The sequence below is a fragment of the Vulpes vulpes genome, chromosome 5, assembly GCF_048418805.1.
Source record: "Vulpes vulpes isolate BD-2025 chromosome 5, VulVul3, whole genome shotgun sequence".
NCBI lineage: Eukaryota > Metazoa > Chordata > Mammalia > Carnivora > Canidae > Vulpes > Vulpes vulpes.
The window spans coordinates 41,527,803-41,537,527 of NC_132784.1; the positions used below are offsets into that span (position 1 = coordinate 41,527,803).

The 9,725-nt window shown below is 45.6% G+C and overlaps 1 long non-coding RNA gene across 1 annotated transcript; it reads left to right on the top strand.

Annotated features, from left to right (window-relative positions):
• The first annotated feature begins 1,561 nt into the window (after nt 1-1,561).
• On the top strand, nt 1,562-6,498 carry LOC112919217 (uncharacterized). The gene is made up of 3 exons (XR_012001553.1): nt 1,562-1,706; nt 4,570-5,139; nt 6,181-6,498. It is a non-coding gene; the product is annotated as an uncharacterized lncRNA (long non-coding RNA).
• The last annotated feature ends 3,227 nt before the right edge of the window (nt 6,499-9,725 follow it).

Genomic DNA, 9,725 nt, shown 5'->3' on the forward strand with positions numbered 1-9,725 from the left:
ACATAAGCTTAAAAAAATGACGCTGCCTCCACATCCATGGAACAAAGCCTGAGCACACAGGGCCCTGGCGATTTCCATAGGGCTCCGAATGTTCCCCTTTTGGGATGAATATTTGGGCTTTTACCATAGGAATGTACTGGCCTTTGGAAGGTCACAGCCAATCCCTCAGTCCTCTTGGGTAAGATTCTGGTCTTTTCTAGGGATGAATTTGCAGGGTGACCCCAGGTGGTCTGAGGCAACCAGGGGAGGGGCCTCCCACAGGCACTTAGGGAACTGTAGCAGGACCAAATAGCAGGCACCATTTTGGGCTCTTATTTTTTTTATATTTATCTATTTGAGAGGGGAAGGGAGGGAGACGGAGAGAGCATGCAGGAGCAGGGTGGAGGGGAGGAGAAGAGGGGCAGAGGGAGAAGCAGATTTCCTACTGAGCAGGGACCCACCCCCACTCCCCATGTGGGGCTCCGTACCAGGACCCTGGGATCATGACCTGAGCCAAAGGCAGATGCTTAGTCAACTGAGCCACCCAGGGCCCCCTGGGCTCATATCTTGAGATCAGTTTTTAGACGGAAGAAAAAAAAAAAACCACCACAAAAAAACTGCATACTTTTGCTTCCCGCTTGCACCTGAAAAGAGCTAGAATAACTAAAAGTAGGAGTGGGGCAAAATGATAACATCTACTAGGTAAGGCTGCCCAATGCCTCAGATCCCCATAAGCTTATACCAGGATAACCAGAACTCATGTTACATCGCAGTTATTGCTAAGGAGGGTGACAAATAGCTTCCTTTCTAAGAAAGCAAAATGAGCAGGTGGCCTGAGGAAGAAAAGAAGTGGTCAGAGTCATTAAAAATAATAGCAGTTATGTGAAGATACGTTGAATCACCAGATTGTACACCTGAAGCTAATACAATACTGTTAATCACACTGGAATTTTTAAAAACCACAAATTTTAAAAATAAAAATAATAGCAGCTAACAGACCACACTGAGGACCGATGGCAGCCCCCAGGGGTTGTCGACCTTCCTGCACCTGTATGCATGTCTCCCTACCGGTCCGTAAACTGCAGTCTTGCTCACTGCTGCATGCCCAGAGCTCAGCAGATAAGGAGGAGCTTAATAAAGAATTGTTGGCATGAACAAATACATAGTAACTACGTCAGAAATGATCAGTTCAAGAAGAGAGTGAGACCGGCTTCCAAGTATTGGTCAAGAGCTCTAAGTAGGATGAGTCCAGGATATATTTAATTTAATAGAACTAATAGTCTCCTGTGACCAAGTGACTTCTCCGAGTCTAGAAACCTGAGGAGGTGACAGTGTCATAAACTGCAGTCTTTGTGTAAGGAAAGAGGTCCAGGTTTCCGGGGGTGTGGGGAGGACGAGTTCAGCAGGCGCCACAGCCTCCCTTCCCCGCCAGCCTCCCCTTCTGCTGGGCCTCAGGCCTCCACCCGGCAGAGGGGGCGCTGGCCTTCCCAGCCTGGCCAAAGGTGATGATGACTTAGCGGGCTAAGGTCGTGCCCTCCCTGCCTCCAAATCAATAATTTAATGTGACTTATCAGAGAGAGAAAGAGCTGTTTACTTTAAAACCCTGGATCCCATAAAGGGAGAGGGGAAGGCCTAACCCCCACAGAAGCTCAGGGCTCGCGGCCGCCCAGCACAGCCCGCAGAGACCGGAGGGCCCAGGCCTGGAGGAGCCCAGTGTGGGCGAGCAGGTAAGCACCCCCTCCCCGAGCACCAACCACCTCCCCGACCCTGAGAAGCGGGGGGCGCCCTGCGCCCAGGTGTTTCCAAAAAGCCCACATGGCACCAGAGCCACGTGAAGCGTTGACCACAGCCTATTTGGATCTGTCTGCCTTGATTCCTCTGTTTCTTCAGAAGGCCGGAGAACACGGGAGTCCTTCCAGATGGTTCCTCTCATCCAAGCGGAGGAAAGGACAGCTAGGGAGGAGTTGAGGCCCAGAGGCGGCCTGGATTTTATTCTGTATCCTTGGAGTGGCGGTACATGGAGCCACTTCCTGTCTCAGGATGGTCTGACTTAACACCAAAGCCTTCCAACAAGATCCCAACAGCAGGATAATTGGAATGGGGTGGGGGGGGGAGCAGGGATCGCCTTCCCCTTCCCCGTACTTTGGGGCCAGCACAGCCCCAAGGCGCCCTGTGCCCTGCTCTGATAACTCCTGAAAAGCCAGCCTCTGGGTTGTTCCTCTGTCCGAAGCATTGTTCCCTTGACGACACTCAAAACAGACACTTGCCCAGGAATAAAACCGGTTCCTAGGAATCCTCTGGCCTCAACAATTCCCTTTGAAAAGAGTCTTTTGAGACCCTGGCCTGCCTGAGACTTTTCCCAAAGATCCTCCCCTCCCCCTTCACCCCTGGTTGGCGATAAGCGTGGCTAATAAATGCAGGCATAAGGAGCTTTCCAGATTTTCCTTGTAGATGGATTTCAATGAAAAAAAAAAAAAAGAAAAGAAAAAGAAATGTGCCTTTGCTCCCTGTTGACAAGAACATTCTAGTTTGAAATTTCCATGTACTTTCAAAATGACAAGTCTCAGGCATAGGCTACTGACTTCCTTTGCCTTCATCGAGACTAACAGCCTAAAAGAATCAAATTGATGCCTCTAACACATCTGTTTGAAATGACAGTAAATGTGGATCTGGAATTAAGGAAAACCATCTCCATTTATCTTTTGCTTTTTAAGAACTCTTTTTTCCCCCCTTTTCTTGGTGCTGATGGGTTAGGTTTGTAGCAAGGTGATGTTTCACAGACCCTGGTAGCACTTCAGTCCTCACAGTTGGCCCTAGAACATTCTTAGCCCCTGGGAAATAAAATCTGAAAGCACAGACAAGCTGCTCATGTCCAGATCTGACATGAGAAAGAATAGGGAGTCCTGTCCTGGTACTTTGGAATCAACTTGCAAGGAGCTGTGAGGCACACAGAATACTCACAGGCTGATGAATTTGCTAGAAGGTTAGACTTGCAAAGGCATCCTCCCTGATGAACTCTCCCTCCCCATTTATGGAAAGAAACCCATGGCATAAACAAAGGAGCAAAACCAAGCTGACCTCTTCTTCATACCCACAGGCTCAGTGGGAAAACTGCATTCTGAATTGACCACAGCAACTAGAAATGTCTAGAGGTTCAGTCCAGGTGAGGGAAGGGAGATGCAGACATTGCTCAGAAATTGAGTTTTAATAGACAGGCATTTAGGAACACGTAGTGCTTGACCTCTCTCAGGAAGTAAAGCAGAGGATCTTCCCAGAGGATCCTTAGAAAAGGGGAGGTCTTTTCTAAGCTGTGGAAACGGTGCTGGCATCTGTGCACATTACTCTGGATAGCATCCAGCGTCTTTGCCTGATGCATTACTCTTTTCACAGGAAGTAACAGGTGTCATTATTTCCCAACCAGCTTATAAACACTCTGTTCTTTATTAACAGGTACTATTTAAATGCGCTTGTCAAATTGGAAAATAATAGAACAAAAGACTTTTTTTTTAAGCTGCAGAATGAGAAATGACCATGAAATTCAAAAAATATATCCCAGTAGATCTGGCATTAACCACTTGTAATTTTTTCACTAGTGGCGTGTTATTGGATGGCATTTGAAAAAACTGAAAACATTCTACTTGCTCGTTTAAACTGCTTTGCCGATTGACAGTTTAGCCTCTCCTGCAGAAACAAAGATGCAGTGAAAGATGAGGGCCGTTATAACCACGTTTAAAAATCGCTCACAGAAATAAATAAATAAATAAAAATTGTTTACAAGTCTGAGAACATAATAGGCACTCAATAAATATGTGTTTATTGATGGGTGCAATAAGACCATAAAATTGTTGTTCTGCATACTAAAGTATTTCACTAATAATTTGCTGGGAAATTATCATCTCTCTGCACAGCACTCACTTTGCAAGCCTGTCGACAAAACAGTGGAAGCTCTAACCTCCCTATTTCAAAAGAATGTTTTGCAAGAAGGAATTTTTATTATGAGATCCACTGTTTAAAAAATTGTTTAAATTCTAATTATTTTTCTCATTACAAAAGTACGACGTTAATTGCAGAGATTGACAAATGCTGAGGAGCAAAAGGAGGAAAAAACAAACAGTGATTCTATGACTCAAAGATAACAAGGTTAACATCTGATGCTTTTGCCCTGGGCGTATATGTATTTGTCACGGGAAAGAGCTCATACTGTGTCTGCTGTTCTGTAAACTGCTTCTTCATTCAGTAACACACCTTGAGTCTCTTTCCAAGTCAACAGCCATTTTTCTACAATGTCACCTTAAGTGACTAGTTTATGTTATAAACTATCATTGATGTTCCTATCATTTGGATTGTTTGCCTTCTTTGCTATTATAAACAGTGCCTCCGTGGACAACCTTATAGGTAAATCTGTATAGAAGTCGGTAGAAAAGAAAATCTTTTCTACAAATCCAAGGGCTTTTCGCTTGAGATAAATTCCTTGGACAAGAGAGATAGAGGTTTTGATAAGTGGAGGGTTTTCGTAAGCTTTACCTGAAGCCCATTAACTTTCTCCTCTCTTCTCTGTTTACTCTTCCTTCCCTTTTCTTTCATTTGCAGATTATTAAGACACCTCAAGCACACAGAGCCCACCTGGAGAAGTGCCATGAAGTCCTGAGAGGTGAAATGGGTCCAAGCCCTTGCCCGTGGACAGTTCTCCAAGCATGTCCTCCCGGGACCTTTCTAACCAGTGAATTGTTCACCACCCAGTGACTCTTTCCAACTGAGGCCAAGAGATTTCTGGAGCCTCTTGTCATGGTCAGCAACATCCCAAAAGTGACCAGGAAGTGGGGGTTTCTGTTCTAAGTCGCTCAAAGACAAAGCAGATGAGCCCGGCTCTGGGGAAGAATCACAAGAGTATGTCCACCATGGCTGTGCCCAGAGTGCCAAGGGTTGGCGTGACTGGGGCCAGCTGGAATTCTAGAGTTTGTATTTGGTACAAGTCACGCCAAAACTGCCCAGGTGAAGAGCTCCCCCCAGAAGAGAGCAGGTGTACCAGTGGGCCAAATGGCACGCTCCTGCTACCTTGCAAATGACCACACCCTGTCAGGGCAAGTGAGAGTCACAGACTGGAACCAAAGGAAGACAGTCACTTCCTAGGAGAATAAGGAAGTCAACACCGTCAAGAAGGTAAGGGAGAAAAGAGGCAGGGTTCAACATCCCATCCCCTGGAGACCAAGAGACTTTTGTAGTGTGCCAATAACTACACATTCTGAGTCAAAGAGGGTGATTTCATGGTCTGCATATGAATAAGAGCCGTTTTTACTGAAAAAAAAAATGTAGAATGGTGTATGTTTAGTTGTTAAGAATGAGCCAATTCTATGGCCAAAGCAAGGCCCTGGTCAAAGGTTAACATCTCAGTTATCCTGGGGAAAAATGAACGGGCCCCCAAGCTTCGCCTTTTCTAGCATTTAGGGGAAAATAAAGGATTAGGTCAAATGATTTATTTCCTCCCACTCTCCATGGTGGGAAAGAGTTCATATACCAGTTTTTAACAGGAAAGCCAGGAAAACAGAAGGGATTTATTCATAGGAGGCTCCCTTTTGCTGGAAAATGAGTATTAGAAACAAAAAAATGAACCACTCCCCTCTCTCCCTTTCTTTTCTTTTCTTACCTCCCCTCATGTCTCACCCTCTACTTTGGTGGAAATGACCAAGGCAAGTAAGAGTTAAAATCTGAGCATCATCGGATACCTTGGTATCCAATAGATGTTTCTGAGAGTAAATCACAGCACATCCAAATGCTATATCCCCAGGCAAAATCATTCTAATTTCCTTAGACTGCAGAATTTACTATATTTACTGACAACAGATTGGGTTGGAGGGAAGGGTGGGAGGTGAGGAGGGCCCGTTAATCTGGTCATATTCCTACAGTTGATAATATGGCCTTTCACTCAGTCTTTGTTTCCTAAAATCAATTCCCTCTAGGGATGCTTTCTCTCTTAACCCTCTTAGAAAATTGTTGCAAACAGAGTTTCCATTTCCATTAGGGAGTTTCCGTCCCGTCCCATTGGTGGGAGGCTTTCGTGGGATGGTAACGGAACACCAGGCAACGGGTCCCTCTGTTACCTTCAACTGTTCCAGACACAGAAGCCTGGTGGTTTTATCTCTTTCCATGGCTCAAGATACTCCCCCCAACCCCTGACTTATGATCCCTCTTTTCTCTGCTCAGGTCACTTTATGGAGCTGGCAAGTTTCCCTGATGGTGATCAGTGGCAATGGTGGAGTGCAGAGGTGGAGTTAGCACCTTCTCGGCTACAGATTTTCCTTAGCAGAGCTGTGGAGTGTGACAATGGTGTTTGTGTCCAAACTATCAAACGCCATTATCACACTAAATAGCTACTGTTAGGCAATCCTTCTGCTCAATAAATGCCTTGGCATCCACGTGGTATGGGCAGGGAGGTTCCTCTTACAACAGTGTTCTTGGTCCTGTTGTTATTACTGAATAAATCCAGGCCCGTTGGTGCTCGTAAGCAGCATGTCATCTGAACTTTGCCTCTCGGATGTTCTCTGTTGTTAAACACGTTAGCTGGTGATGAATTTTATTGTTTTCCTGAGTCAAAAAAAATATAGCCGTGTCCCCCAGAACACCCAGCACAAGGCCAGGCACGTGGGAACTGTTCAACCCAGGCTTGTTGAGTTGAAATGAATAGTTAGGGAAGTGTTAGATCCGGAAAATAAAAAGTGGGTTGAACCTCGGTTGTACAAACCACAGGCTTATAGGAACAAAATTAAAGTATGTGGGACCTCACTTTCCACTGGAAGAAAACAACTGTCTGATAAACCTACACCTGGCTTAACTGACCTTTCAGAAATTCTGGAACATGTTTGATTTCTACTGATTTTAACCAATTACGGGGCTGATCACTGAATTTGTACACCAAGTCCTTTTCCTTATGTTTCAATGAATTGCCATCAGGAAATTTTACATGAACTACGTGTGAGTTGCCAGAGCAAATCTGAACATTTTAAACCTGAGCAAGCTTCCAGGACAATTGGACCAGCTGGGGCGTTCTCAATTGAAATATTTTTCTCTGAGAGGCGTTTAAAGTGAGGAGTAGGTTCTGTTTGTGCTGGGCTAAAGCTTCTTTCCCTCGACGTGGCTACATGAACTAGTAGATGTTTAGTCAGATTGAAAGGTTTGGAGCAACCATCAGAAATAAGTCCGTTCAATCATTCAGCCATTCATTTATCAAACAAATCTGTATTGAGAGGCTCCCACGTGTCCGGCTCTGCTCCAGGCCCTGGGGATACTTTCAAATTAAATGCGTCTGACATCACTTTCAGAAACAGGCATTCCCTGGCTCACTTTCTGTCTGTCTGGGACCATTCTGATTGCTCCAGTTCTATTTATTAGGGATCTAAACAAGCAGAACTTTGCAAAATAACTCTAAGTCCCCTGCTGAAAAGCACCACATGAGCGCAGTCTACACATCTATGATACACTGTAAAGGCTCCAAGGTGCTGAGAAGCTTCTGTCCATTCCTTCCTGCTCTCCCTCCATCTTCTACTTCTTTCCTCCTGGCATTGTTTGCTGTCAAGAAGAGAACCAGCCCCCTTGAAATAAGTAATATGCTGAGATCCTTCTGCGTGTGACTGAAGGAGAAGTGATCAAGGGCTCTGTGTTGTACAAGTGCCCCCCACGCACACTCTTTTGTCTGATCCATGCAACACAGGGCAAAGATGACAGATTGGGGGGTTCCTTCCAGAGATGACAAGCTGAGACTGAGAATGATCCTGGGATTTTCTAGAAATGCAACCACAGCCCCCATGGGTCTCTGAAATCTGCAGCTCTGTCCTTCACCTGTGGCCGTCCTTGCTTATCATGCTTCACAACTGCGGCTAAGTAGAAGTTGGCTCCCTGCCTGTTTGTCAAGGGACTCTGAGGGAGAACCCCTAGACTGAAAAAGATAACTCAGATGACAACCTCTCCCTGTGAGCGTTCCTAATGCAGAGAAAGTCAAACACCGCAAAACAACCATAATCATGAAGTGAAAGGGAAGGGACATCTAAATGACTGTGTTGGGGTTTGGAAGGGGATGGCCAAGCTGTCCAGACGGGGAGTGACCAGCCAACTGATGTGGCACTCGCTGGCTCAGAGCCTCAGGCTGCAGAGTGTTCCCAGGCTCAGGGACAATCCAGAAATGGCCTCAGGCATTCCTTTTCCTCATTGCCATTCGCCCTGAGATTTTGTTTAGACAGAATCCAACAGGAAGCAAAAGGAAGGACACTCTATATCCTTACTAATAGGTTAGCTCACGAAATGGCTTATTATGGTTCCTGCCTGGGTTAGTTCTGCATCCAGGACCGGGGATCCATTCTTTCTAGACATCTCTAAGGAACACACAGAAGGCAAACCTCCCACTCCTCTTTTAGAGCCAACTACTCTACAACCCCACTGCTCCAAATCTCTGATTATGGCATCCTTCTCCAGCTCTGCTTTCATCTCTCCTACTGCCCCTGGCATAATTCCTGCCACGGTTCTCTTATAAAGCATTCCTGGGGACACTTAATGACTCTGAATATAGCCAGAAAGATGAAAAGGTCCACTTGGAAGTGCAGTTAAGATCACAGTCGAGTTGAGAGGCACCCACATGGCCACATTGAGATGTTTTCCTCCCCAGGACCCAGATCTTACTTTGCTTTGTGAGCCAGGCCTGCAAGGCCCTATGCATCCTTTCATCTTAGTACAATGTGTATCTTGAAAATGACAGCTGCCACTTAGGGGCTGTCCAGCGTCCCATCCATCCCTGGAGGAGGTTTTGTGACCTAGCATAGCAGTTAACCAGATGCAGATGGCTATTCTACACATTTTTTTCTGAACTCTTCTTAAATTTGTATTTTCTACTGTATTTTCTATATATATATATATTTTTTTTTAAAGATCTTATTTATTTATTTATTTATTTGAGATGCAGAGAGAGAGAGAGGCAGAGGGAGAAGCAGGCTCCATGCTGGGAGCCCGACATGGGACTCAATCCCTGGTCTCCAGAATCAGGCCCTGGGCTGAAGGTGGTGCTAAACTGCTGAGCCACGCAGGCTGCCTATTTTTTTAATCAGATGCTGCTAGAATGTTAGAATTATGCACCAGTTTAGGCTTTGTTTCAATGAGGAAATTGAAGCCCAGAAAGGTTCAGGGACATGCCCAAGGCCGTTCAATTGGCCTGTGGCCAAGCTGGACTCAGGCTTAGTCCCTTCATCCCTGTGTTCTGTGGTTGCTGCCTGCCAAGAGTAGGTACAAAAGGAAGTCAAGCGGCACTTGCTGAATGAGGGACAAGATGCCATGTAAAGTCCCCTGTCCTTTAGTTCCTCTGAGAATGGCTCCTTCAGGTTTTCGAGAAACAATCCCTAGTGTGGAATTCTAGAATTCGATGGATGGGTCCATGTGTATGCTACCCCTTTCCTGCATCAGGAGCTATTCACTGGAAAGACGTGGGTTGTCTGGTTACTTTGTGCCTGGTATTGTGCTGAGCTCTGGGGACACGAAGAAGAAGACTGTGTCCCTTCCCTGACCTGCTCTCAATCTAGTCGTTGGACAGTGATCTCAGGGTCCTGGATGCCACCACAGAGCCATCAACAGGGTATTCAGAGGCTTTCGTTATGGCCTTCATTTCTTTCCAGATGAAGAAACACTGAATCTTTGACATTATCATACCTTTTTGTTACTATCTGGAAAATAATCACTCATCTTGATTTTTTTTTCAAGATTTTGTTTAT